Source organism: Xiphias gladius, chromosome 24, assembly GCF_016859285.1.
Source record: "Xiphias gladius isolate SHS-SW01 ecotype Sanya breed wild chromosome 24, ASM1685928v1, whole genome shotgun sequence".
Taxonomy (NCBI): domain Eukaryota; kingdom Metazoa; phylum Chordata; class Actinopteri; order Istiophoriformes; family Xiphiidae; genus Xiphias; species Xiphias gladius.
Window position 1 is genome coordinate 15,861,865 of NC_053423.1, and position 25,178 is coordinate 15,887,042.

Genomic DNA, 25,178 nt, shown 5'->3' on the forward strand with positions numbered 1-25,178 from the left:
TTTTAAACCAGAGCAAGTTTCAAGTTACTTTCCATACCAGTGGTTTTCAACCTTGGGGTCGCAGAGGAGTCACGAAACAACTCACAGGATAGGAAAGAAAAATAATTTTTGCTAGACAAAAGTGTGTGTGTGGGTGTGTGTGTGTGTGTGTGTGTGTGTGTGTGTGTGTGTGTGTGTGTGTGTGTGTGTGTGTGTGTGTGTGTGTGTGTGTGTGTGTGTGTGTGTGTGTGTGTGTGTGTGTATAGATATATATTTTTTTAATATATATATTTTTTATTTTTCACGTTGCTATGATTTTTGCTTATTTTCTTGTGAATTACCAAAAATTTTTACCTCACTACAAATTATTCATATAAAATGTAACTGGTGAGGACGGGTCATGAGTAAATATGACCCATCCTCCCCCTTCACTTTAAGGAATCACAAGCCAAAAAGGCTGGAAACTACTGTTCAATGTAGTAAATTCACGTAGTGCATTTTACAATGTGACAAAGTCATAGATCTTAAAATTGTATTCCATGCATTTTTTTTTTACCGTGCCCATCCCGGAAGTAAGTACTGTAAGCAAATGATTGGGACGACTCCATCACTAATGTGGTGCACTTCTTTGAGTGCACAAAAAGAGGGCGCCATTTGATAAAGACAAGTTCAAGTGGGGGCAAGCTTGAGTTGATGAAGTTCAGTTTCAGAGATCACAGCTCACGATGCAACTAACGATTATTTGCATTATCGAAATAATCTGCTCATTATATTCTCGGCTAATCAATTAAACGTTTTGTCGATGAGACGTTAGAAAATAGTGACAATGCCAATTATAATTCATGGCTTCCCGACCTCCCCGTGGAGCCAGTCGAGGTGCTTTTACTTCAAAGCCCCACTGAAGCTACCTTCTCGCACGTCACATATTGTGAGTCTGGATGTGAGCTTGTGTGCAAATGTTTGTGTGTTTTTGTGTGTCTGTTTGCTGGACATTGTTTTGTTACATAAAGCCATAAGCAGCTGTTAATCTTTCAAAGCGCAGGTCCACTCATGTCTTGGCTGCAGTGGAAGATAAGTTGTTTTCTGTCTCCCCTGCAGCTCTTAATCAGTTTCCTCTAATCCACAAACTTTTACTTACAGGAAGCAAGTGCTAGATTTAAGGGGGGAAAAAAAACACAATTGCTGTTTGTGCTGCAACTTTAAACCAGACTTGAGAAACTCAGTAACACACGTTATAGAAGGCACAGTGCTCTGGGGTGCAGTGCAACGAGGAAAAACTGTAGAAGTTCCTCTTAACTGAGCACTGTAGCAGCTAGTGCAGCCTTTTATGCTTCACTTCTATTTTTGACTCTTTGTGGTGGCAAAACAAAAGACAAAAAGAAAAGGGTGTTTTTTTTTTGGTTGTCAGAGGAGGGGGCAGCCTTCAACATGACATAAGCTACGTACTGATGGAGAACATCTGTTATTAAAGGATCAGCCTGGCGGTATTCCTATTTATGTAAGTCAACAAATCCCATGGAGAGTTCAAAACCAACAAGCTGGTTCTTCTCTCGATACTTTTTGACTTCCCTACCCTCTCTGTGACACTGTAAAGACGTACATTTAAAAAAAAAAAAAAAAAGTACACAAATATATATAGTTTCATTTTTTAAAATGAAACTATATACCAATATACAAAAACAGCAGGGCCCTGTAGTTTTAAGCAAACTTTTAGTCAAATAGAAGACAACAGTGTATTTGTTGGGAACTATTTTCAGTGTAATACACATTAGTGAGTATTTCTGGAAGCAGGAATGGTGTTATGTGGGAACAGGGTTGGCACTGTGTAGGCCAATCAAATTCCTGCAAGCGCACATTACTGGTGGTTCACTGTGTAACCTGACGCCGTGTTTCTGCTGTTTACGTCGTGATTGTTGCAGTCGTTGCGTAGAATTATTTACTGCTATGCAGTATCTTGTTGTCTAAAAAAAACAAAAAAACAGACTCAGGATCTGTCACTCAAACTGGATTTTGGTATTTTCATGGGATTTGTTGACCATGGGAAAATATAGAATATCACCACTTATATTTTAATAAATAACTGAGTTAAATGCCATTTCTTCAACAGATTTGCATAACTATACTAGCCTGCCAACCCTGTTTCTTAAAGAACTGGCTGTAGGCGATTGCATTTTCTAATACTGAATGTACAAAGGAGTTATTTTTACGACACCAGGAAACACTCCTTTCTCTGTGATTCTTCTCATCACCCATTTCCTCTAGCTCTTCGCATTTCTGTCTGTGTTTTGATATCAGTTCCTCTTCGAATGAGGCCCCAGAAGCCAAACCAATACCAAGCATGGGAGTATGTTTACTGATCTGCAAATAATACAAATATTATTATTAGTTGGAGAATGTGCAGTCCCATAATTATATCAAAAGTACAAAAGTTTCAGGCACTTCAGATGTTTATATTTATCATGCAATATCATCAGTCTGATCGGTCCCAAATTCAGTCTATAGCAGGCCAACAACCCCAAACACAGCCAGAGTGTTAAAGAACTATCTTCAGCGACATGAAGAACAAGGAGTCCTGCAACAGGTGGTCGGGCCCCCACAGAGCCCTGATCTCAACACCATGGAGTCAGTCTGGGACCACATGAAGAGACCGAAAACACCTAGACAGACTAAATCCACAGAAGAACTGCTCAAACATAGATTTGATTTAGGTTTTTTTTTCTGGTTTTTTTTGCACTTTGCATGAAGTTAATTGATTAATAAAAACTATTCATGGCATTATTTTTTGAAAGCATCCTCACTTCACTTTTGTTGCCTAAAACTTTTTCACCGTACTGTATATTCACATAATAGGACTTATTCATCACTGGCAGTACTCATGGCTGTACTCATCATACAGAATGGTCCCAGTCAGTTCTATCTTAATATTATTATTGGATCATTATCATCGATGCATTAACACGCAAGCAGTACTGAAGTGTTGTAGCTGGTCCAGCTAGAGCTAATTTTAAATGCTGCTGAGTAGTTTTAATCTATAACAAAGCGTCATGTTTTATAATCTGATTGTATGTTTTGCATGTAAAATCTTAAAATGAAAAGTTACTAATAAGTAGGGTGATTTCAGGAAGTGGGACAGTTTTTTTTGGCAAAATTCTCTTCAGACAATAACAGTTTGTCCAGTCCAACTACAGTGAAATCAAGAAACCGTAGAAACGATTTCGAAAGAAGTTATATCTTATTGTCCCACAGACATTCAGGTGTAACACAGTAGCCGTTGTGATTGGCTATCAAAACTCACACGGTAAACTGTCCAAGTGCCACTCAATTTGAACCCATGGCTGGATTAACCTCCCCGAGGAGGTTAATGTGACGGTGGGGCTCCTATTGATCCCCAATATACATGTTAGTTTCATTATTTCTCCAGAGGTCAACCTGTACCTTCGAGCTGAAATGACAGAAAATTAATTGGCAACGATTTTGACGATGAATTATGTTTATCATTTCAAGTCATTTTTGTGCAAAAACGGCAGAAATTCCTGGTATCGGCTTCTCAAATGTGACCATTCGCCAGTTTCTCCTGCTTCTCCCTAAACCCAACAAATACACTGTTTGTGCTTTTGACTGTTGGTCAGACAAAACAAAAAATTTGAACCTGTTAACTTGGGTTTCAGTGAATGGCGATGGGCACTTTTTGGACAATCATTCGATTATTAAAGAAAATCACTATCAGATGTATTGATAGCGAAAGTGATTTACAGTCCTCCTGTGACGGAATGATCGTACCTTGCCCAAGGTTTTCTGTGAATTTAATAGCACAGAAAAAAATAAAATAAAGCAACATGATTAAACACAGCTTCGCAACAAATGAGCTGGATATAAACAAAAAAAATTTTAGTCCTCAAACTACATTTTGACACAGAGTCCCTCTACAAGACCGAGGTCACCAGCTGCATTGTAACGGATGCTGTACTTAAGTGGTGCAGATTTCAGAGAAATGAAGTAAACCTGGAGTTGGCCCCTGGAGGTCTGGGGGCCCCTGAAGGTTCTGGGGCCTTGCCTGAACCCACCCTATAGCTGGCGGGTAAATTTTGTTGGTTAAAAAGTATATTGCTAATAGAAGCATAGAAGTATGAAAAGGCCCTAAAAAGCAAATATCCAAATAAAGCAAGTGCACCTGACAACTGTGCTTGAGTAAACGTCTACCACTGGCAAAAAAAAAGAAAAACTTACGGCATTTCCCTTTAAAAAGAATTCAGCCTTCTGCGCTCCTTTGTAGCCCGGCGCCGCGGCTCCGCCTCTTTATGCAAATCCGATGTGTCGTCGTCGGCGGAAGCCAGCGCCGCGTCCCTTCTCCCGACACATATTCCTTTAAAGGCGCATTTAAAGCCCCGGCTTCAGTTGCAGGAGCTGCGGCGATCCTACGCGACCAGGTCTGCCGCAGAGCCGAGCGAGCGTCCGAGCGCTCAGCGGACAACAGCACGGAGCCAGCGGCTGACAACGACCCGGCGAGGTGAGCGCGGCGTCGGGCTACAGCGCCGGCGACTAGAGGGCACGGGTATTAGACGTTTCTCTAGCCGCTGGTAGTCTGCTCCGGCAGGCGGAATATACAGCATCTCAGGTTGCTGCTGCAGAGAGAGAGAGAGAGAGAGAGAGAGAGGAGGAGGAGGAGGAGGCGGCGGCGGCGGCATTTACAGTAGTTTCTGTAGGCCTGTGTCAAAAAACAAAAAGAGATGGGAGGCTGGGGGGGGGCTGCAGACAGTCTGGGACAGGTCAGGTCAGGTTGCACAATTAGGCTGCTCTAATTATAAAGTGTGCACAATCAGGGGTTCGGGATTGGCGGTGTATGTCAAGCGGGCAAAGGAGGCTTAAAAAAAAACAGAAGAGGCTCGGGGCTGCGGTCCGGGCACTGAGGGTATTAGTGGAGGAGGAAGCTTAATGTCCCCTCGTCGCTAGGAACAAGCGGGTGCACTGTTTTGAATAACACACCTGCGACTGTGGGAGGACCAGAAACAAAACAGCTCCAGGTATGTCCGGATTCCGGGCCGCAGGGCAGTGGCCAATTTAAAAGTGAAAGAAAATGTGACAAGTGCTCTTCCTCGTAGTCAGCCGCACATCTGGGTTTCCTTTAGAAGTGGCCTCTGGTGCTCTGAAGTGCCACCGGATGTGGGTGGTTTTTTTTGTGGTTTTTTTTGCCACCAGCCTGCAGTTTGACTGGAAGATAAGAAAATGATACTCAGAGCTGTAGAGGTTTTTATTAATCAGTTAAATCATTCAAGTCGTTTCTTAAGCAAAAGTAGCAAAACAAAACAAAAAAAAATCTCTGGTTCTAGCATTTCAAATGTGAATATTAGCCTGGTGTGTTTAGCGTTTTGTGACAGTAAATTGATTATCTTTGGGTTTTAGACTGTTTGTCGGGCGGAACAAGCAACTCCAAGACGTCATCTTGGGCTTGGGACATTGTTTCTGAATTGTAATAGACCAAGCCATCAAGCAGTTAATCCAGAAAACAACCCACAACTTAAAACAATAATGTAAATAAATTTTAGTTGCACTCCTGGTGATGTAAATGTCAGCGTCGAATCTATGACAGAGCTCCTCCACCTTTCTTGCTGTCAGAAAACACTCATACGTTGCGATTTATTGACCCTAGAAGACAATAACTTTCTTTAATATACGTCTATTTGACGGACTGTGAGTTCCCACTAGATAGGTCTGAACAGTTTAATGTGTGATTCTACACGCACGTCAGCATCTAAGTGAACAAATGTGTGTCAATATACGTGTTTGACAGCTGCAGCCCTGTAAAATCACTGGTGTAAAAGGCCTCGTGAAAGGAGAGACACTGGAGAGAATTTGTGTGGAGCATTTTGCTGGTTTGTTTGTGTTCTGATGTGTTGGCAACTACTGATTTATTTTTATGCTTAACTGCATGAGAACGTAAGAGCGCATGTGCTGTATTGATTTAATGTACATGTACACAGGGACTTACTGCGTGTGTCTGTGTGCACTGTGCTGATTTGCTGGATCTTAACTCGTGTGTGTGTGTGTGTGTGTGTGTGTGTGTGTGTGTGTGTGTTCAGGTACGACTTCAGGGCTTACAACTGCAGCCTGGACCAAACAACGTCACAACGACATTTATGAAGCTTTCAAGGCCTTTTGGTGAGTCAAAAATAGAGACACACACACACACACACACACACACACACACACACACACACATGAAGGAGGTAGCACCCATTTGTTTTCTTCACTTTCATCACTGCATTTTTAAAATCCTTCTTGTGTGTGTCATTTTGCTGTTTGGACTAGTAAATCTGAACAAAAACATAACAGATGTTCCAGAGAGAGATGTAAATGGCCAACAGATGTGCTCCCTCTATTGTCTTGGAAACCTGATGTGTGTCTGCTCTGCTGAAAATCACAACCAACACGAGCAGAACGATACTGAATAGATGGGCAGTAGGTGCTTCACCGTTAGGTTTCACATTGCTTGCTGGAGGCCGGCTGGCACAACTGAAGTGAAAGCAATTGACTTCCCCTTGATGAAAATGTTTGCTGACTATCAACTGGTGCCGAGTCAGCATTGAGTTATTACTAAACTACACACGCACACGCACACACACACACACACACACACACACACACACACACACACACACACACACACACACACACACACACAGTCAACCACGTAAATGACACGCCAGACACAAGGGATCACGCGCAGACAGTCACATGAACACAAACATTCATGCACATAAATATACATTTGCACAGATGTTATGTCAACAGAGCAAACACCCTTGTATAAATACACACACACACACAGAAAGACTTTTGTTCATCTGCCCACATACAAGTCTTTGATCATTTGCATGGCAAACTTGTTCATACTTCCATAAACAACATACGAATAATGTCTTAGTTAGGATCACAAGTAGTCACCCTAGATATAGTACATACTGTATTGTGGTTTATATGTATTCCACATGTTATCCTAACAGACAGTCTGCATTAACAGACGAGTGAGGACAAGACTGAGGTTTGGAACTGAAATATAAGACTTGTCGTGGGGGATCGTCACTTTAAGAAGGGTGGTTTAGGGGTTGAATCGTGGCCCCAACACACCAAAACACACATTCATTCACCCACCGAGGCCAGTCAAACTCTATGTTCTCCATTGACTTTGGCATGTTGTAAGACTCCTGATTAATTTTGCAATGTCAAGGCCAGGTTGAGTAAAATATCCATGCGCTCGATGGCTCATCCCAGCGGTTTATGTGACACAGTATTTTACAACTATGCAATGTTATCACGGCGACAATCACCACTCATGCATTTGCCAGGCTAAATGTTTTTTGAGGCGATCGAAGCGCAATGCAGCTCTTGTTTTGGTCAGAAACGCACCGTTTAGCTAGATTTGTAGGCTAAGTAATAATGTCTGTCTCGCACTGAGCCCCCCCCCCCCCTTACCTTCTTAGCCTTTCTCCGTACATCACACACACACATAAACAGCAGATCTGGCTTCGTATCCTGAGCCTTGATCCTGTGTGTAGATAACCCATTTCCTACTGGTGTGAAGTTTTTGTACACAAAGAGAGAGAGAGAGAGAGTAAGAGGAATGAAAAGAGCGAGTGAGTATGTTTTCCCAACTCTGATCAGAGCATAAGACTGTGTGTTTATGGTCTTGTGTGTTTGTCGTCTCACTTACATCAGTGTCATCAATAGCCCCCCTTATCTCTACCAGATCTTACACACACACACTCGCACTCGCACACACACACACACACACACACACACACACACACACACACACACACACGCACACAAACTTGTTGCAGCTATAAATGCTGTTGTGTTGTTTGAAGCTTATTGGAGACACAGTGTTATGCAGCTGAGGGAAAACAGGACCATATTGTTTGCATATTGTTTTTGTTTTTGTTTTGTTTTTTAATGTTTTTTGAGGCAACAAGCAAATTGTAGCCTGATTTGTGTACAGATCTGGCACGGCGCTTCACAAGTCTGATGGGGTGTTCACTTTGTCAGTGGGTAAAAACTACTCTGTCTTTTCATTTGGGCTTTTAGCTGCGCAAAGTTATATTCTCTGAACTTCTTCAGACAGCAGAGATCAGGAGTGGGTGACATCGGTGTCAAGGAAAAACAGAAAGATGTTACAGTTTTGATTCATCTGCAGTCTAATACTGTAGATCTATGCCGATGGGAATCTGCAGGCTCGTGTGTCTGTATGTATCTGTGTCTCCAAGCTGTGCGTGTGGAGACTATCAGCAACACTGCATGCATGACTGGTTGTTTTTTAGTGGTGGGGGACTGTTATCAAAGTCAATATCAGATGGCTGTACTGTATTTAGCCCTGGCTTTGAGTTAGAGGGCATACACACACAGATACACTCCGCAGCCAAACAGACTGTCAATAATACAAAACGTTTTCTAAGAATAGAGACTTTCCACTTTGTTTGCTGGCTCTCCTGTCATTTCTCCTCCTCCTCTGACTTGCTTCTTAACTACTGTTTTTGTCTGTTTTTTGTTTGTATCATCTTCCTTTTTTTTTTTTTGGTTTCCATTTTTACACATCTTGAGCTTGGATTTTGTTTCTTACAATCAAAAGAAATCCGCATGTGTGCAAAGATGCATCACATTTTTAACACTTAGAGGCTCAGACTGAAAGTTTATTCTTGACTTTGGAAACAGTTGCTGAAAAAATAATCTCACCACAAGCTCCATTTAGTAGATCGTAAGGGGCCTTCAGTCCTATCACGTGATCTCGCTCAGCAGGCAGGATTGTCAACTACTGTTTTCAAGGTCAATGATGAATTTTCAATCTCAGATTTAAGTCCTTCAACTGCTTAGAAGAATCTAAATTTGAACATCTACAGGTCAATGACAACTGGGCAAACTCCATCTGCTGAGGACATTTGCGTGAAACAAAAAGTATCTCCAGAACAGCTCTCATCGGACCCTTTCAAAACCCATGGGAATATTAAAGTCATCAACTGAAGTGAGAAAGAACAGGCTGTTAGTGTTAAAATTTGACCACTTTGACCAAACAATGTGTTACATTACCCGAGTGAGTGGGAAAAATATTTTGATAATACCCTTTGTCAAAAACAAAATCCAAAAAAACAAAAACAAATAGAAGCCACTTCCTTGTTTCCACTGGCATCCTTTTATTCCTCCCAGTCTTTCACTGTTAATTTTACAGTTAAAGGTCAGCATTGGTCACAGTTCTTTTATATAGAGAACAACTGACCTAAATCAGAGGTTTTAACCCTCCTGTACCTGTAGCCTCCGCAGTCAGAACAGAAACAATGAGCTGGCATTTGACCTGGTGTTTTCAAGCAGTTTTTGGCGGTGTGAAATCCTGTTTATAAATCTGTTCAGCATCAAGTGTCAAGACTGTTGCTCTCCTCCAAAGTGCAAATGCAGCCAGATCGGCAAAGCCAGCACCAGCATGAACCGAATCTTGATCTCTCAAAACACAATGCAAAATCATATCAAAGCATTAGTGAGGCCTATTGCATTGCCCAGTTATTACTTTTTTTTCAGCCATTTGGCGATTTGGACCAGCATCCTACTACTCTGTTATCTTGGCTGGATACTAATTCAGATGATCTCTTTTAAACTTTAGTGCAGTAAGAGGTACAATTTACACTTTACATTTTACTTTTCTCATGTTAATATTGAACTTCAGAATACACCAAAGGTTATGGTGAAGGTCAGGTTTTTCCTTCAGGGCCTACTAAATCTCAACTCGGATAGTATGAAAAGCTTGAACAAATGTGGCTTAACCACACTCCAGGGCTGTTTGGTCTCCACTGCCGGAGTTTAATTTTAATACCACCGTCAGTGAACTGTGTTCTGTGATGAAACATCTGCAGTTGGAGCCAATCTTTCAGCAGACAAACCGTGGCACATCATTAAAGTTTCTCTTGCAAAAGTCATTCCCAAAGTCATGTTAACCTGCAGTTTTAAATCAGATAAGGAAACTTCACTCTTAAGGCACCTTTTTGGGTTTCCTCCAATCACTGTTCCCATCTTTAATGACTCATCCTGAGCAAAAAAGATGTCCCCAGACACACTGAAGGCCTTCCTTTCAGTTAAATTACCAGAGAGCTGATGCCAGATGCCAGAGATGACTGGCACCGCCTCGGATTCACTTTGTGTGATGCATCTTGGTTGCGTTAAGCTCTTCGTTGGCAAAGCACCCACCACACCCAGTCTCTATACCATTCGCTGTGTCACAGTTAAAAGTTAGTGAATGGCATGCATTACATATCCCACATGGCATCCTGAAGAGTTATAGCATTGTGTTGTGGTTGTGAAAGACAGGGGGCAGAGCCTAGCATCCCCTGATTTTACTGTGTCTGGAATGTTGTTGTTAAACTGGTTGTTGAGCTGATAAACTGGTGATCTGTGTCCAGAACATCAAACTCTCTCTCTCTCACACACACACACACTATATCAACTTTAAGACATGGAGTCTAAAGTTACTGGATCATGTGTCTGTAGTTTGAAGTTGACTTTGCTGTGCTACAAGTAAAGTTGCATTACTTGGGGGATCTTTGGCATCTGGCACCAAGAAGCTGATGTGCAAGGAAGCTCGCTACATTACTAAAGCATGCTGCTAAACTGTGCTTTCATCTTGTCTTGGGAGTGAAGGGAGTGCCGAACTTTACTTTCCGCATTAGCCATCTTTTAATTTTGAGTTTTTACAAAGGTGCTTTATCCTGAGTAGCTCACAAAAAAAAAAACTCTCTTGGTCAAATCTCCCACTTCAGAATGATCTCAGGTAGGATAATGTGATATAAGGATGAAACCCTAATACTAATCCTAATCCTAATAACAATATTACCATTTCAAAATTTCCCCTTTTCAGATTTAATGTGAGTAGTGCTGCAAGCAAAGATTGTTGTCATTATTGATTAGTATGCTGATTATTTTGATTAATCGAAAATGTTTCGTGTATTAGATAACAGTAAAAATAGAGAAAAAACTGTTTTAGACAAACAATTGCTTGTTTTGTCCAACCAGCTGCCTACAGTCCTGGCTACAAGATACAGAAAGCTATGAAAACCTGCAAATTTCCAAATTTGAGATGCTGGAACCAGTGTTTTTTTTTTTTTTTTTGATTCACTGATCATCAAAAAATGTGCCAGTTAATTTTTCTGTCAAGTGATTGTTTCAGCTATAGATGTGAACATGCAAGTGTCACAGACTGCACTGTCTGAAAGGGGCTATACACACAGACAAGTAGTCAGGTATCTAGGTTGAAAAAGGAGAGAAGATAACTGGCTGTGTGCCAGTAATGTCATTAACACTGGTGGTAATGCTGCACTCAACGTAATGGACACACATTCATTTGTTCGCTTTTGAGCGGATTTTTCTGCAGCTGTCGAAGAATGTGGGTTCAACAGGGCATCTTTTTACACCTTTTCACATTATAGGAGTTGATTTATCAAAGCAGCGGGTAGGCCTTGAAACATTATACGGACTGAAATAGTCACATTTATGACATTTCAGTTAAAGAGGCATTAGGTCGGCTATCTGTAAGATTTTGGTTAGAAGTGTCACCAGCAGGGCTCCGTTCCACAAAATCATCCTCAAACAGTGATGTTTGTGTTTCATTTGCCCAAAGAGATACTTTGAAACAGTAATTCCTCTTTTAAATTTATCTCTGTGTCTGTGTTTGTCTTGTTATTTGGTTGTTATGTTTTTGCCACTCAGTGGGGTCAAGCGCAGCCAGAGCAATAGCTTTTATCGTGGCCTCGAAATATAAAAATGGGCTCACTCGCGGCACTTTGAAGCTCCACCAAATAGTTTAATCAGCTCTGCATGTTTGTGCGGCCCAGTTATTGATTTGTAATTTGATATTTGGGTTGTGTTTGAGCTCTGTGTCCTCCATTTATTTATGTATTTTTTTATCTTTTAAGATGTCTTTGAAAATGTCCTCAGAGAAAGTTAGTTTCTCTAAGGCTTTGGTGGAGTGTGTGGTAAAGTCAGGCATGAGTCACCACAGCCTGTGTGGTGCCCGATTGATCATAACATCATGTTGTTGATGCTACAGATGAAAATATTGCTGGAATAATGTTACAGACACTGAGGAGAAGGAAAGTCAGTTTTTCTTCTGTAGGTGTAGTTGTCATTTGTTTTGTCATGCTGTAATGTTTGATTTAACTGTCAACTACTTCTTAAATCATTTACAATTAACAAGAAAGGGAATTTGACTGTATGTAGAAGATAAATGGGCTACTTTTGATTGATGACTGCTTTGAGTGTAGGGAAAGATACGATCATTTTTAAGTTTTCAGTTCTATAGTCTGCTGTGCATCAAGGATGGGTGGATCTATACCTAAGGCATCAATACTACTCATAATAAGTTTTGTTTTGAGTATCGATACTACAATAGCATCATTAGAAGAAGTACCAAAAAAAAAAAAATGGATCTGTCTCACATTAGATCACATATCAGACACATAGAAGCATAACAGTGAAATGAGCTGATGTTTGGTAAATCATTTAATGGTAACGTATTCAGAAGTAGCCTATTAATCATGCATTTTTCTCAAAAGTTTTATGTTAGTACATTAGCTGCATTTAATGATAATGGTACACTATGGTATTCTTTTTGAAAATGAACACAATGACCAAAAAACTGCTGGAACAGCAAGTTTTAATTTTTAAATAGTGACAGTGGTGAATAGTGGATCATTTTGGACACGGCCCATATACCATGACTACAGGAAGACAGATTGTATTTTTGTTCAGAATGTTGTATTTGTGTTGCTGTTATTAACACATGAAATGCTTCAACTTTGAACAGCATCTCTTTTTGTTTTATCTTATCAAAGTTTTAAAAGAGCGTTGACATCCTGGGATGCTGAACGTGAGTTATGGAGTTGGGTTTCATGCTCTAAATTAATATGGCATAGAGCCTGCTGGCACACATCTGCTGACATGTTGTTACTTTTCAAATAGGCTGTGTTTGTTTGCAGCTTGCATCCAGTGTCTGCAGGTTTGTATGAGGTTGTTGGACACAGTTTGGTTTGTATGCATCCCAAACTAAATTTGTACCATGTGCCAGTTCTCATTCCTGTCCTGGTCTGACAGAGAAACAACATGGGAGGAGAGGAACAGAACAAGGAAGAAAACTTCGTTTTCTCAACCCACCATTAACAACTTCTCATATAATAGCTTTTTTATTACTGGGGGGGGGGGTTCACTAGCTACTCTACAGGAAATTATAGAGAACAAGATGTTCCTCTTTGATTAAACCAGTTCCAAGCTAGAGCACCAAAAAGTTCATAAAAGTTTGTATGTGTGTGTGCGTGTGCGTGCGTGCGTGCGCGCCCATCCGTGTGTGTGCGTGTGTGTGTGTGTGTGTGTGTGTGTGTGTGTGTGTGTGTGTGTGCCTGCAAGAGAGGTGCAGGTCAGGCAGTTTTGGTGCTTCAGTTAGCCTTTATCAGCATCAAGCATTTGTGTATGTATGAGGGGGTGTGTGTGTGTGTGTGTGTGTGTGTGTGTGTGTGTGTGTGTGTGTGTGTGTGTGTGTGTGTGTGTGTGTGTGTGTGTGTGTGTGTGTTTGCTCTGCAGTGGAATATTCCATTAGATGTGTGGGCGGGGTCCAAACCTACCATCTTAGAACTACAAGTCTTGCGTGATCATGAACAGGTCTGTGCAGCCAGTTATTATTCTTTTGGCTCATTGTCAAATGGGCTGGTGTGAAACGATGTTGGTTATAAGACGACAGCCCCGCTTTTTATTGGTACAGTGGTGTTTTGCTGTTTAAGTAGGCTCATGTGGTATACTGAGGGGTTTAACAAGGTTAGAACTGACTGAGAGGCAGTTTTACGATAATAGTTTTGTTTTGATCGGATAGAGGCAAAACTGTAGTGTATCAAACAGGGCTGGGTCACAATGATGGCTTGAAAGAAAAAAAAAAACACACACAAATAAATGGTGAGATACATAAAGTTGAGCTATATCACCCCTTCGCATGCTTTTTTTTTTTTTTTTTTTTTTTTCCTGGTTGCATTGTTTCTATCTGCTGTTTGGCTTGCATTTCCCTTGTGGGTAAAGGCCTCGGGGGGCTGTAAGGGGGAGGATACCCACACACACACATGCATAAATGCACAAATGCGCACACACACACGCACTATCCTTCCAAAAGGGGGCAGGCCCCCCGAGGTCAGAAAGACAGGATGCAGGTGGGGGGGTCCAGTAATGTGATGTTGAGTAGGGGTTACTCTAGTCAGAGGGGGCACACAGATGGGGTTTGAGGTGGCAAATTACAGTCCTGTGTGTGTGTGTGTGTGTGTGTGTGTGTGTGTGTGTGTGTGTGTGTGTGTGTGTGTGTGTGTGTCTCTCTATGTGGCGAGGGTTACACACAGCCAGCAACGTGACTCCGGTGTAGAAGTAGGCCAAGGCTGCTGTCAGCAGCTTGTCAAAACCTCACAGTATCCAGCTTCAGACATTCAGACCTGCAGGAGTTAACACAGCTTTTTACATTAGTGATCTTGGATAATCATTTGTTACCATGCTAGTTTTGAAAAAAAATCTTCTGGGTCACTATATTACATAAAAATGATACCAAATTTTGAGATGCTAGACACTATGTTGACATCAACTGTCTAGACAGGCCTAGATCAGCAGGCCTGGCAGATTAAAATAACTGTGTGTATGTTTGTGTGTTATGTTACAAATTGTAAATAGTGCAGTGTTTTTACTAAGCCCCTGTCACCTTCAGCCTTTCTGAGACTTTATGGTCTCTCGCTCTCTTTCTGTGTGTGTGTGTGTGTGTGTGTGTGTGTGTGTGTGTGTGTGTGTGTGTGTGTCTATGTATATATACTGTATAGATATCTCTCTCTCTCTCTCTCTCTCTCTCTAAAAAACGAGATGAAGAGGGTCATTGATGGTTTTCCTTTTGAAAGCTGGTTAGCTATGTTGTGCTAACTGATTTGCAGGGCCTATGTGTGCCAGTCAGAGTGCTAACTAAAGTAGCTAACCTATTAGCCAGCTAGGCTAAAAATAAACACTAGGATGACCGGGCTATTAGTGGCTGCTAAGCTAGGTGACACAACACACAGCTCCCCTCCTCTCCTTTTAATAACTTAAATAACCTTTCCTAATTTTGTGCTAATATTTGCTGTATTTTCCTTGAACCTGTGTTTTGGAAGCCCCTCAGAATACACCTGAGCCCCATTTTGTGCCTCTTGACCAGCTCTTGACCCACAGAGGGCTTCAGGTAACATTGCTACTTACTTCCAGCAACTTTAGTCTCAGTTTTTCAGAAAGTCTCTTCAAAGTATTGTGACTTGTGTTTTGGGAATGTGACCCACACAGTTAATGCTTGAACCTTTTTTAAATGTGTAGCAAGTGAAATAGGATTTGGGAAAATCATGTAGAAACTACATTTTCAAAATAACACTACAGTGATTCACCTCAGAGATGGAGAAACCGTATGTGACGTCTCATAAAGGAGAGTGGGCCAGGCTACGCCAGATTTAACAATTGTAAATATGGGTCCCAGTGGTAGTTTTGACAAGGTTGGAAGGTTGAAAATGAATAATAATACGTGTAGATGTAGCCTGCAGACACAAATAAAAAAAGCTGGCGGTGAAAAGAAGAGTTTTAGAGGGAGGTGAACAAGTGGAGAACTAAGCCTAAATCTGGCATTAACAGGCCAGTCATTTCTAGTGTTATCATTTCCTCACGATGTAAGCTATCTTGGTTTAGACATGTCAACTGTGCACTTCTTAATGTATGTAGTAGAAGCTAGCATTGCTGTTAACGTCATTAGTTGTGGATACTGATCTAATGCTGCATTCACGCGATGTTGGAAGAACGGAAATAAGTGTAAAACCTCCTGTTGTTCTGACTTTGGAGCATTTATGCTTTAGTCTGAAATTAGCATTGCTAACCTTGTAGCCACATTATATCCTGCAAATAGCCTAAAAAGATACCTTTTTAATTAACTTAACAGACAAAATTAGAGTAAGTATTGCCAGTGGTGTGTTTGGTTATCCTATTTGCTAGGTGGAAGATATTGTAGCTGATGAGAAATTACTGGATTTACAACTAGGAGGCTGACATGAATGGCTTTTCCCACTCGGCTGCCCATAATTATGATCTTAACTACATGAGGTGAATGTGGCTTAATGCTAACATTAGTTTCAAAAACGAACATGCCTGCAGACTTGGTTAATTGGGTGGAGCAGTTTTATTTTAACTCACTAGAATTACCCCTAAATAATATTGACTTGTCTACTTTCTCACGAAACTCAAATACGTAATAAACACATACATAGAACACACAGCAGAAACAGGATTTGATATTTTTCCCAGAAAGCATTGTATTTTGCATTTTTTCCAGTGGTTGAAAAACCAGCATTAAAGGTTAAAAGTTTCTGTTTATGGAATAACAATATTTTGTGTATTGTATGTTTTAGTAAGGTTTTTTTTCTCTAGTATGTCAGAAGAAAATTACACACATTTTTGTTAATATTCTGATGATGCAGTAGTTTCTGTTTTTTTCATGGCTTAGTCCATGAGTAAAAGAATGATCTGAGTACTCATATTGATCCTTATATAATTTGAATCTACATGACAACATTACTATTTGGAAAATGTGTCTCCACTACAATACATATTTGATGTATTACAATAAAGTGGTGAATTTATTGTGCTAGTTCCAAACAAAGAAACGCAGTGACCATGTTCGCTTGAAAATTAGGTGGCTAAATTGCCATGGTGGTGCCGTATGTGCATATATTAACCTGAAAGTGTGTATAGTTTGAAAATTCTTGAGTAGCTCCAACTTATTTTAATATAGATTGACTCAACCAGTAGATTGACTGAACTCAGGACATAGGCCTCAGAAACAATGTTTGTGTGTGTTTGTGTGTGTCTTCTTGTCATTTCATCTTGATGAGGGTTAAAGTGAGCGAAGACATTTAACATCTGTTTTGAGAGGCGGCAGCTGTGAGGTTCAGGCTTAGATTGAGACTTCATAGAGCCGAGTCAGTGGGACGTTCTCATAAATGTTGTAACATGTATGTGTGTTTGAGAGAGCGCACGTATGTGAACAGCAGGTATATTACGTCATATTCATACCAGCCAGTATAGTGATATAAGCCCTGTGTTATGAGTAAGGGATTTGTCATTGACGCCGATGCACGTTGATACACATGTGCCCCCCCCTGCACTCTGCACTGCAGCAGCACTGCACCATATTGCACACGTCCAGTCCCTGTTTACCTCTCTTTCTCTCTGATGCTTAGCTCTGCCATCTGCTTACCAAAGCTAGGAATATGGTTATTTTTCATGGTAATATTATCAACTGCATGGGAATGTTGGAGTGTTTGTGTGAAACCGTGGCTTTGCAAGACAGCCTGTGTTTAAATGTTTCTCCTCTGTGGGTGTAGATATCCTAAAACTGACTGTCTTCTGCTCGTGTGTGTGTGTGTGTGTGTGTGTGTGTGTGTGTGTGTGTGTGTGTGTGTGTGTGAGTAAAAGAGAGATGTGACTAAAGACTGAGGGTCTCTGTACTCCAGTCACAGTATCTCAGTAAAAGTCACACACACACACACACACACACACACACACTCAAACACAAGGGGGCAAGCATAAACTTTAAAGCATCCTCTGCCTTCCAACAAAAGTGTGTCTGTAGTTTTGACAGACGTCAGATGTCCTGGGCTTTCTTTTATGCTCTGTGTTGAGCCAACTTTCATGTCCAGTTAAAGTTCCTGACACATTTTTATGTACTGCCACTGTGGTACTCAAGAATTATACGCAGTAGAAACCCCATAGTTACACCACATAAACCCATATGGAGCACACTGTTTGATTAGATTTTGCTCTGCATTACTGCATAAATTTGCATGTTAAGGAGCTAACACGGATTTTATTTTTTATTTTTTTGTAACTTCTGTGACTGTTCTTGATGACAGACTTATATTACAGTGAGCATACATGTGCTTTTATAATAATAGACATAAAAAAGATGTGACAGCAATGGACCTCCCCTCAACTTCAGAAAAAAAGGGGGGGGAATCTAATATATAAAAGACAATTTAAGAAAATACAAACACAATGAATGATGATACACAAAATGAACAGAGTTCACCAATCAGCAAACAATAATAAATATGCTCACATACAACCACAGATATGCTTTAAATACACACAGTACCAGTCACTGTAATGATGCAGAATAAGAAACAAAAAAATTATACATTTTTGTGGGTAAATTTTTATCATGAGTGCAAATTTTTATCATGAGTACACCATGAGCAGACTGAACCGAAATGAACTGGCCTCGATCAGGGCATCACAAAATGAAGACCATCTTACTGCTCCCAGCCGCAGTTTATAAAATCAGATTACATTATTTCCTCCCTTCGCTGCTTCTGAACTGAACATATCTGTTCTACCTGAAGGGATTTCTTGGATTTCACACGTGGTTTCACAAAAGTATTTGCAAGACCACAAATACTCTTAAATCAAACCAAATAACGCACCAGATAAGGTCATTGAGTCTGTCTTAGCCTGAAAAATTGTAGTCTGGTTTCTCTCTCTCAGTAACAAAATACATGTCTTTTTATTTTCATTCACTGTCTCTTGCGCTTTCTTTCCTTTTCTCACACACACACACACACACACACACACACACACACACACACACACACACAGATGCACACAAACATCCATAGGTCCCAGCAGTATGTGAAATTGATCCTTAGGTCCTTAGCCTTGTAATCTATATCCAACTCTATATGGGTCATTGCTATGTTGTGCGTCATGTGCGTAGTGTGTTCATATGCCTCGCTGGTGTGTGACACCAAGACTCTTGTACAGATCCAACCTGATGGAATAGTGATGGGGTCATGAGAAACAAACACAAAGCTGCACAGAGAGCTGCAGTATTTCGATTATGGATTATTTACTCCATTAATTGTTGGTCTATAAAGTGTCAGAAATTATTTTTAAAAATATCCCTTCAAATTTCTCTTGAGCCCAAGGGGACATCTTCAGATTGCTTTTCTTCCCCCTGACTAACACCCCTAAACCCCAAAATATTCTGTTTTACAGAGAGAGAGATAAAACAGAAGAAAAGCAGAAAATCCAGCCACTTGAAAAACTTTTACCTGCAAATGTTTAGCATTTTTTTTCTTGGATCCACTATCAAAATTTTTATCAATTAAGTTTCTAATGATTAGTTGTCAACTTCCGTTGACTAAATGATTCACAATCCAAGATTACCAAAAACAAATCAAGAGTCTTCAGATCTTCTCCCCCTGTGGTTACATTTAGGCAACTAAACAACCTTGGTTAATTATCAACAGAACAATCAAGGACCACTTACTTGCTTGTTCTGTAGCATGTCAACTGTTGTTTCAGCAGATTGAGTTTACGCAGATGCTATGGAAGATGTCTAGATTTCATGTGTCTGGGTGTAGATGTGATAGGGTCAAGAGCTCCAATACAAGCCAGTAACTGGACCTGGAGATGAGATTGTTTTGTCAACTGCTGTTTCCAAGGTCAAGAATGAGCTGTCGAGCTCTTCTTTAGTTAAGGTTAAAGAAAGATCAGTTGTTTGGTTAAAGGAAACCAGCGGTAACTGTTGATAGGAAATGGGATGCAAATACCAGTGAACCACTGTGTACACTAATCCATCCTAACGATGTCACATTGCTTCTTGCTTTAACATAGTTTTCAGGTGTTGTGCAAATGACCAATTTTTTTTTTTTTTTTTTTTTTGGGGGGTTTTTGGAGAGAACAGTGGGAACTTTAAGCATTCTGATTTACAAGTCAGCGGTCATTGGTTTAGTGTCTCCCCATCTCTTCTTTATCTAAATACACTCAAAGCTTGTGGGCTTGCAAGGCTCTGCTTTCTCCTTCATGGAGGACGGCAACTTGATTTCACAGCTGCTATACTTGATTCACAAAAATCAAGTATAAAGGCTCACAACCCCCCACCCAAAAAATATATATTTTTTTAAATATCAAGACTACTCACATAGAAACTTTTCACATCTTCTTGCATCATTTAATACTTCTCTGGCATTGATCCATATAATCAGTATGTTCTAGAAATTGTCAGTAAATTCCTAAATATGCTAATTCCAGCAGAGCTTTGAAGCTATGGAAACATAAATATGAAACACATAAAAGGTAGATTTTCAGTGGAATACTCCTTGTATGGTTAAACGGGGGTTTATTTTGGAGGTGTTTTTCTTTGATTGACAGATATGTGAGGCAGTTGGCTTCAACCCTTGTGGCTGCAGCTAAATCATCAATCCCCAACTCCACTCGATTGCCCAGACCAGGATTTCCTGGTTTTAAATAACTGACAAGATGGCGGTGAGCAGAAAATCCCTCTCCATTATCTATGCCCTTGTTTTTCTGCAGTCTGTAGTGTCATCCTCCTCTGCAGAAATGAGTCATGTCACCTATAGGGTGGCCAAAGGGGTTGCACAACCAGAACATGCAAAGCATTTTACAATTCATGTAGCTGCTTATTTGCACATTGACAGTATGTTAAATACATGATCAGACTTGCAGCAGGCATGAGACTGGCTGTTTTCTCATGTTACCTGAATGTAAGAGAGACATGCAGGTAATGTGCTGATTCAGAAAGCCTGTGCGTGTGTTTCTGTTGTTCTGTGAGACAAAGGAGACGGCAGACTCTTAACTTGTCTCTGACCTTGAACTTTTCAGGTCTCTCCTTTCCCTCCCTCATGCTCTTGTTTTCCTCTCGTCTTGTCTCTCCCTGTATTTTTCATTGTCTCTGTCCATGTGAAGATAAAAAAAAAAAAATCAAGTTTTTTTTGGTGCTTTTCTACCAAATATTTCACTGTTTTCTAACTCCTTCCATTATGTCTTTCATGTTTTCTCTTGTCCTACCTCCATACTATTTCCTCCTTTTTTACCTTCATTCTTCTTCCCTTATTTCCTCCTCCTTTCCTCTGCTTTGGCCCCGTCCTGTCCCTCTCTCCCTCTCTCTCACGTGAGACTGTATTTTGTTTATGTTTGCTTCCAGAAAACCTGAGGTGTAATTCTATATGAGCAGAGCTCATGTTACGGACACACACATTTGCACAAACACAAAGAACCAATACGGACTGGTGCAACATGTGTTTGGACCTATAATCAGATAGCGTTCACCTGTGTGTGTGTATGTGTGTGTGTCTGTGTGTGTGTGTGTGTGTGTGTGTGTGTGTGTTTTGTAGAACTGAAAATTACAGATGCAAGCCGGATAGTGCTTTCGCCTGAGAGAATGAGGTGTGTAATGAGTGAGCATCCTCACTTCTTACGTCTTGTTAGTTAACCTTTGACGTGTTTCACCTGTCTGACCCGTTTTTTCTGTCTTAAAATCACACAATTATAGTTACATATACTAAGCACAGATCCACATATTTACATGAGCTTCAGCACACAAACTGTAACCTCACAAAAATAAATATGAACCCAAGTACTCAAAGTCGATGGGTTACTAAAACTCTCCCACAAACTTTCAAAACAACCTCAAACGAATTTCACCGCCAGAACAGATGAATCAGTCACTCCTCATGTTCACATAAGTATTAAAATGGATTTAGCTCCTTTTTCATATCAGTCTGAACCCTGACAACTTGTGCTGTTTTCCATTTCTTTGGTTTCCCGAGTGTTCTGACTCATTGTGTCTAGCAGGTGTCCTCTGTTTATTCTCTTATGGTATTGTCAGTTTGACAAAAATGAGCCTTGTTCATTTGGAGTATACTTGGCAGTCAATTCCAAGAAAACACTCCCCAAGTCTTTCTTAAAACCTTAATGTGTGCTTAATGGAAGTTGCTGTTTAGGTTCTGCTCATAGCTTGGGACTCTTTTTATTTTTTTTTTTTTTTTTTGGTAACATGGATTTCGGTTAATGAGTGAGGTGACTGTTCAAACTGTCCACAACGAAATACATTGATATTGAGATGAAATGCATCAGGATCTGTCAGATTCAGCTCAGCAAGGGATCGCTTTTGCTTTGCAGTAATTAATTGGAGTAGCAAGTCATGATTTCAGGAGATAGTAAACCTCTATGAGTTTTAACAAGATGGGAAATATTTTAGACAAACAGCCCAATCAGTCACAATCAGGTTCTGATGTGTGAAGAAAGACTCAGTTAGTTTGATAATCATCAGCTGGACAAAGGTTTTACCCAACTGTGTCTGCAATGAGTTCAAGTGAGATTAAAGTTTGTATTGACCAGCTTGTATCATCAATGGTACCATCTCCACTAACCAATTTCCTGGAGGAAATCCTGGTCTGGGTTTGATTTTTCAACAACGTAGTTCGTAGATCCGATGCTGTTCACATCACAGATGTTGAAGCTTCAGTCCTAAAAAAGCCCCTGCTTGCAGTTGCATTGCCATGCAAAAATAATGTGACATGGTGATAGTGCACTGAAACCAGTGGCCTATAAGCTTATCGTATGCTTAGAATTATTTAGGTGATATGTCATATTTACAGCCATTAACTATCGCTCATGATCATTTCGAATGGTGTGTGTTCCTTCTGGATGGTGTTTGTGAAACATCACATTAATGTTTGTACCATTTGAAAAGGCGTTGCTAACCAAGACCATAATTTCAGCATCTCCACCCTGTTTGGATGTTCCCATCTTTCCCAACTTGACCTCATGTTCCAATCAAACTTAGCAGGTCTAAACATTTTGTTTTGTTGTTTTTGGCATGTTGTGACACGTCTTGCCATAGAAGCTATAGGTGTTTCGGCACATTGTTTTCTCTCGCTTACAGTGGAGGATGCAGCGTTTTTTCTGTGGTCGTCGTCTAATTTGAACAGAATTTATAAGATAGTTAGTTTGTATTTGTTATGCACATAAAGGAGACTGTAAAGGAGAGGGGCTGTTATGTAATCTGCTGCAGTTTGTGAGGTCAGGTAAGGATGGGGCTGTGTGTGTGTGTGTGTGTGTGTGTGTGTGTGTGTGTGTGTGTGTGTGTGTGTGTGTGTGTGTGTGTGCGCGCGCATCATGAATGTTAATGGAAACGTGAGCGCACTGAAAATGGAGAGGAGAGATGAAAAGAGGAACCAGAGAGAGTAAGAAACAGGTAGAGAGAATAATATTTTTGACCTCTGCCCTTATCCATCTGTCTGTATGTCTCTTGTCATATTTCCTTGTCTTCCTCTCCAACCTCTCCCCTCCCTCCATTTCTTATTCCTCCCACTTTCCACCTGTTCATACCCTCCATCTGTCCTTCCTTACTTCATTCCTTTCCCCATTTCTCTCCCTCCTCCCTTCCTCTCTCATTTTGTTTTCTTTCTCAATCTCTCCCTAAGAGGCTTGATGAGGGTCTTAGCACTGTTATGGTGTGTGTGTGTGTGTGTGTGTGTGTGTGTGTGTGTGTGTGTGTGTGTGTGTGTGTGTGTGTGTGTGTGTGTGTGTGTGTGTGTGTGTTTTTCACGTGGCAAGCATTAGTGTGTGCTGGGTGTGACGAAATGTGCCGTCTCCATGGGTTATAATCCAGTGGCTTGCTGCAGACAAAAACACACACTTTGGAATTTAACTCTGTGGGAAATCGTATTGAACATCCATGCGGTCTGTTTTTTTTCTCTCTTGAGGAGGCATGTTATTAGCCGAAGGCCTTCCTTCCTTGTACTCCTCTGTCTGTTTTTGTCTTTTTTTTTTTTTTTTTTTCAGTACACATATCTCTCATTTCTTCTCACCACACACACAAGCCCTCTGTTTGAAACAGTAGCTCAATTTGAAAATGTTTCATAAAACACATTGCATGCTCTCATCCTTCACATTTTCCATACACATTTTGTCTCTCTTTCTCGCATCTCTTTCTTGAAATTAAGACCCCATTTCGATAGATTATCCACATGGGTTAATGTCAGGAGTTTTGATTTGGACTTTTTTTTTTTTTTTTTCCAGTTAAAAAGTAGTTCCAATTAAAACTGTTTACAGCATAACCACTACTTTTTTTGGAAAGAAAAATTTCTGTTGAGTTTTAAAAAAAATATTTTACTATTGTGAACATCACCTCAATTGTATTTGAGTTTAGGGAAAAAAATCACATGTTAACATTTTCAAAGCCAAGGCAAATACAAGCAAAACTTTCTGCGTGGAGGGATATCACAAGATGTAGGTGAGAATGATACTTTCCCCCACAAAAGCAAGGAAAAACAAAATAGCTGTGATGCCAAAAAAAATGTTTTTCTGCGCCAAGCGACAAAAATGCTGTTAGTGATTCTTATGAGGTGTCTGCACAGAAAGAGTTTTCAGCTGCATTTTTCAGTCGTCCGTCTCACACACAGGGTTTTAAAAATGAAAGTACAGGTGACCTACAACTCAATCCTTCGCCTGAACACCTCCTGTGTAGACACTCCGGCGTATCATGGAAATGGGCATGGGAAATTAGGCTTTGTACCTTCACATGTATCCAGAAGGGTCCAAAAAAAACTGTGAAAAAAGGCTGTGCAATTGTGTAAGTACTATGGAAAAAAGGATGTGAGCCATTGAATGCAAAAAAGTGAGAACATTTGATACAGCTAAATATGTGCATAAATACGAACGCTTAATGCCATGAAAAACACAGAAGAAGTGTGGACTGGCAACGGCTCAGGAGTACAATGTGTTTCAAGCTTGGTAATGTTCCTCAAGCAGCAATGATAAAGCAATTAAGGGTAAAAAGCTGAGCCAAGACACCCTCAGCCAGTTGTCTGACGCACCTGACATTCTGGCATGACAAGAAAAATACAGCATCCTCTGTTTATATTTGGAAAAGTTCCCATGCTCTGGTTAATACATGTTTGAAAGCTTAATTGCTGTGACTTACAGGTGTTCTTTTCTTTTTTCTCCCTCTTCCTCTCTTTTTAAACCACTCAACATTCATCTCCCCTCCTGTCCAATGGGATGCCTGCGTTTGCCTCCTCACCTGCTGATTGTCGTCCTGCCGGGGTTCTCCTCCAGATTGATCAGCCAATCGATGGGGATTTTCAGAGGAGCTCCGCCCACTGCCGCCGCCTGCCCTCCTCCCCCCTCCCCCCGCGCCCCCACCTACTCCGTCATCCAGCCTTCCATCCAGCCCTCCATACACAAAATGACTCTGGAACTCACTGAATGGTCTTCTATATGGATTTTTACTGCTTGTAATAGACAGTAAAAAAAGGAAAAAAAAAAAAAGAAAAAAAAAG

The 25,178-nt window shown here is 40.6% G+C and overlaps 1 long non-coding RNA gene across 1 annotated transcript; it reads left to right on the plus strand.

Moving 5' to 3' along the window:
- Window positions 1-4,381: 4,381 nt before the first annotated feature.
- LOC120786137 lies at window positions 4,382-25,175 on the plus strand. The gene is made up of 3 exons (XR_005706660.1): window positions 4,382-4,486; window positions 6,057-6,135; window positions 24,955-25,175. It is a non-coding gene; the product is annotated as an uncharacterized LOC120786137 (long non-coding RNA).
- The last annotated feature ends 3 nt before the right edge of the window (window positions 25,176-25,178 follow it).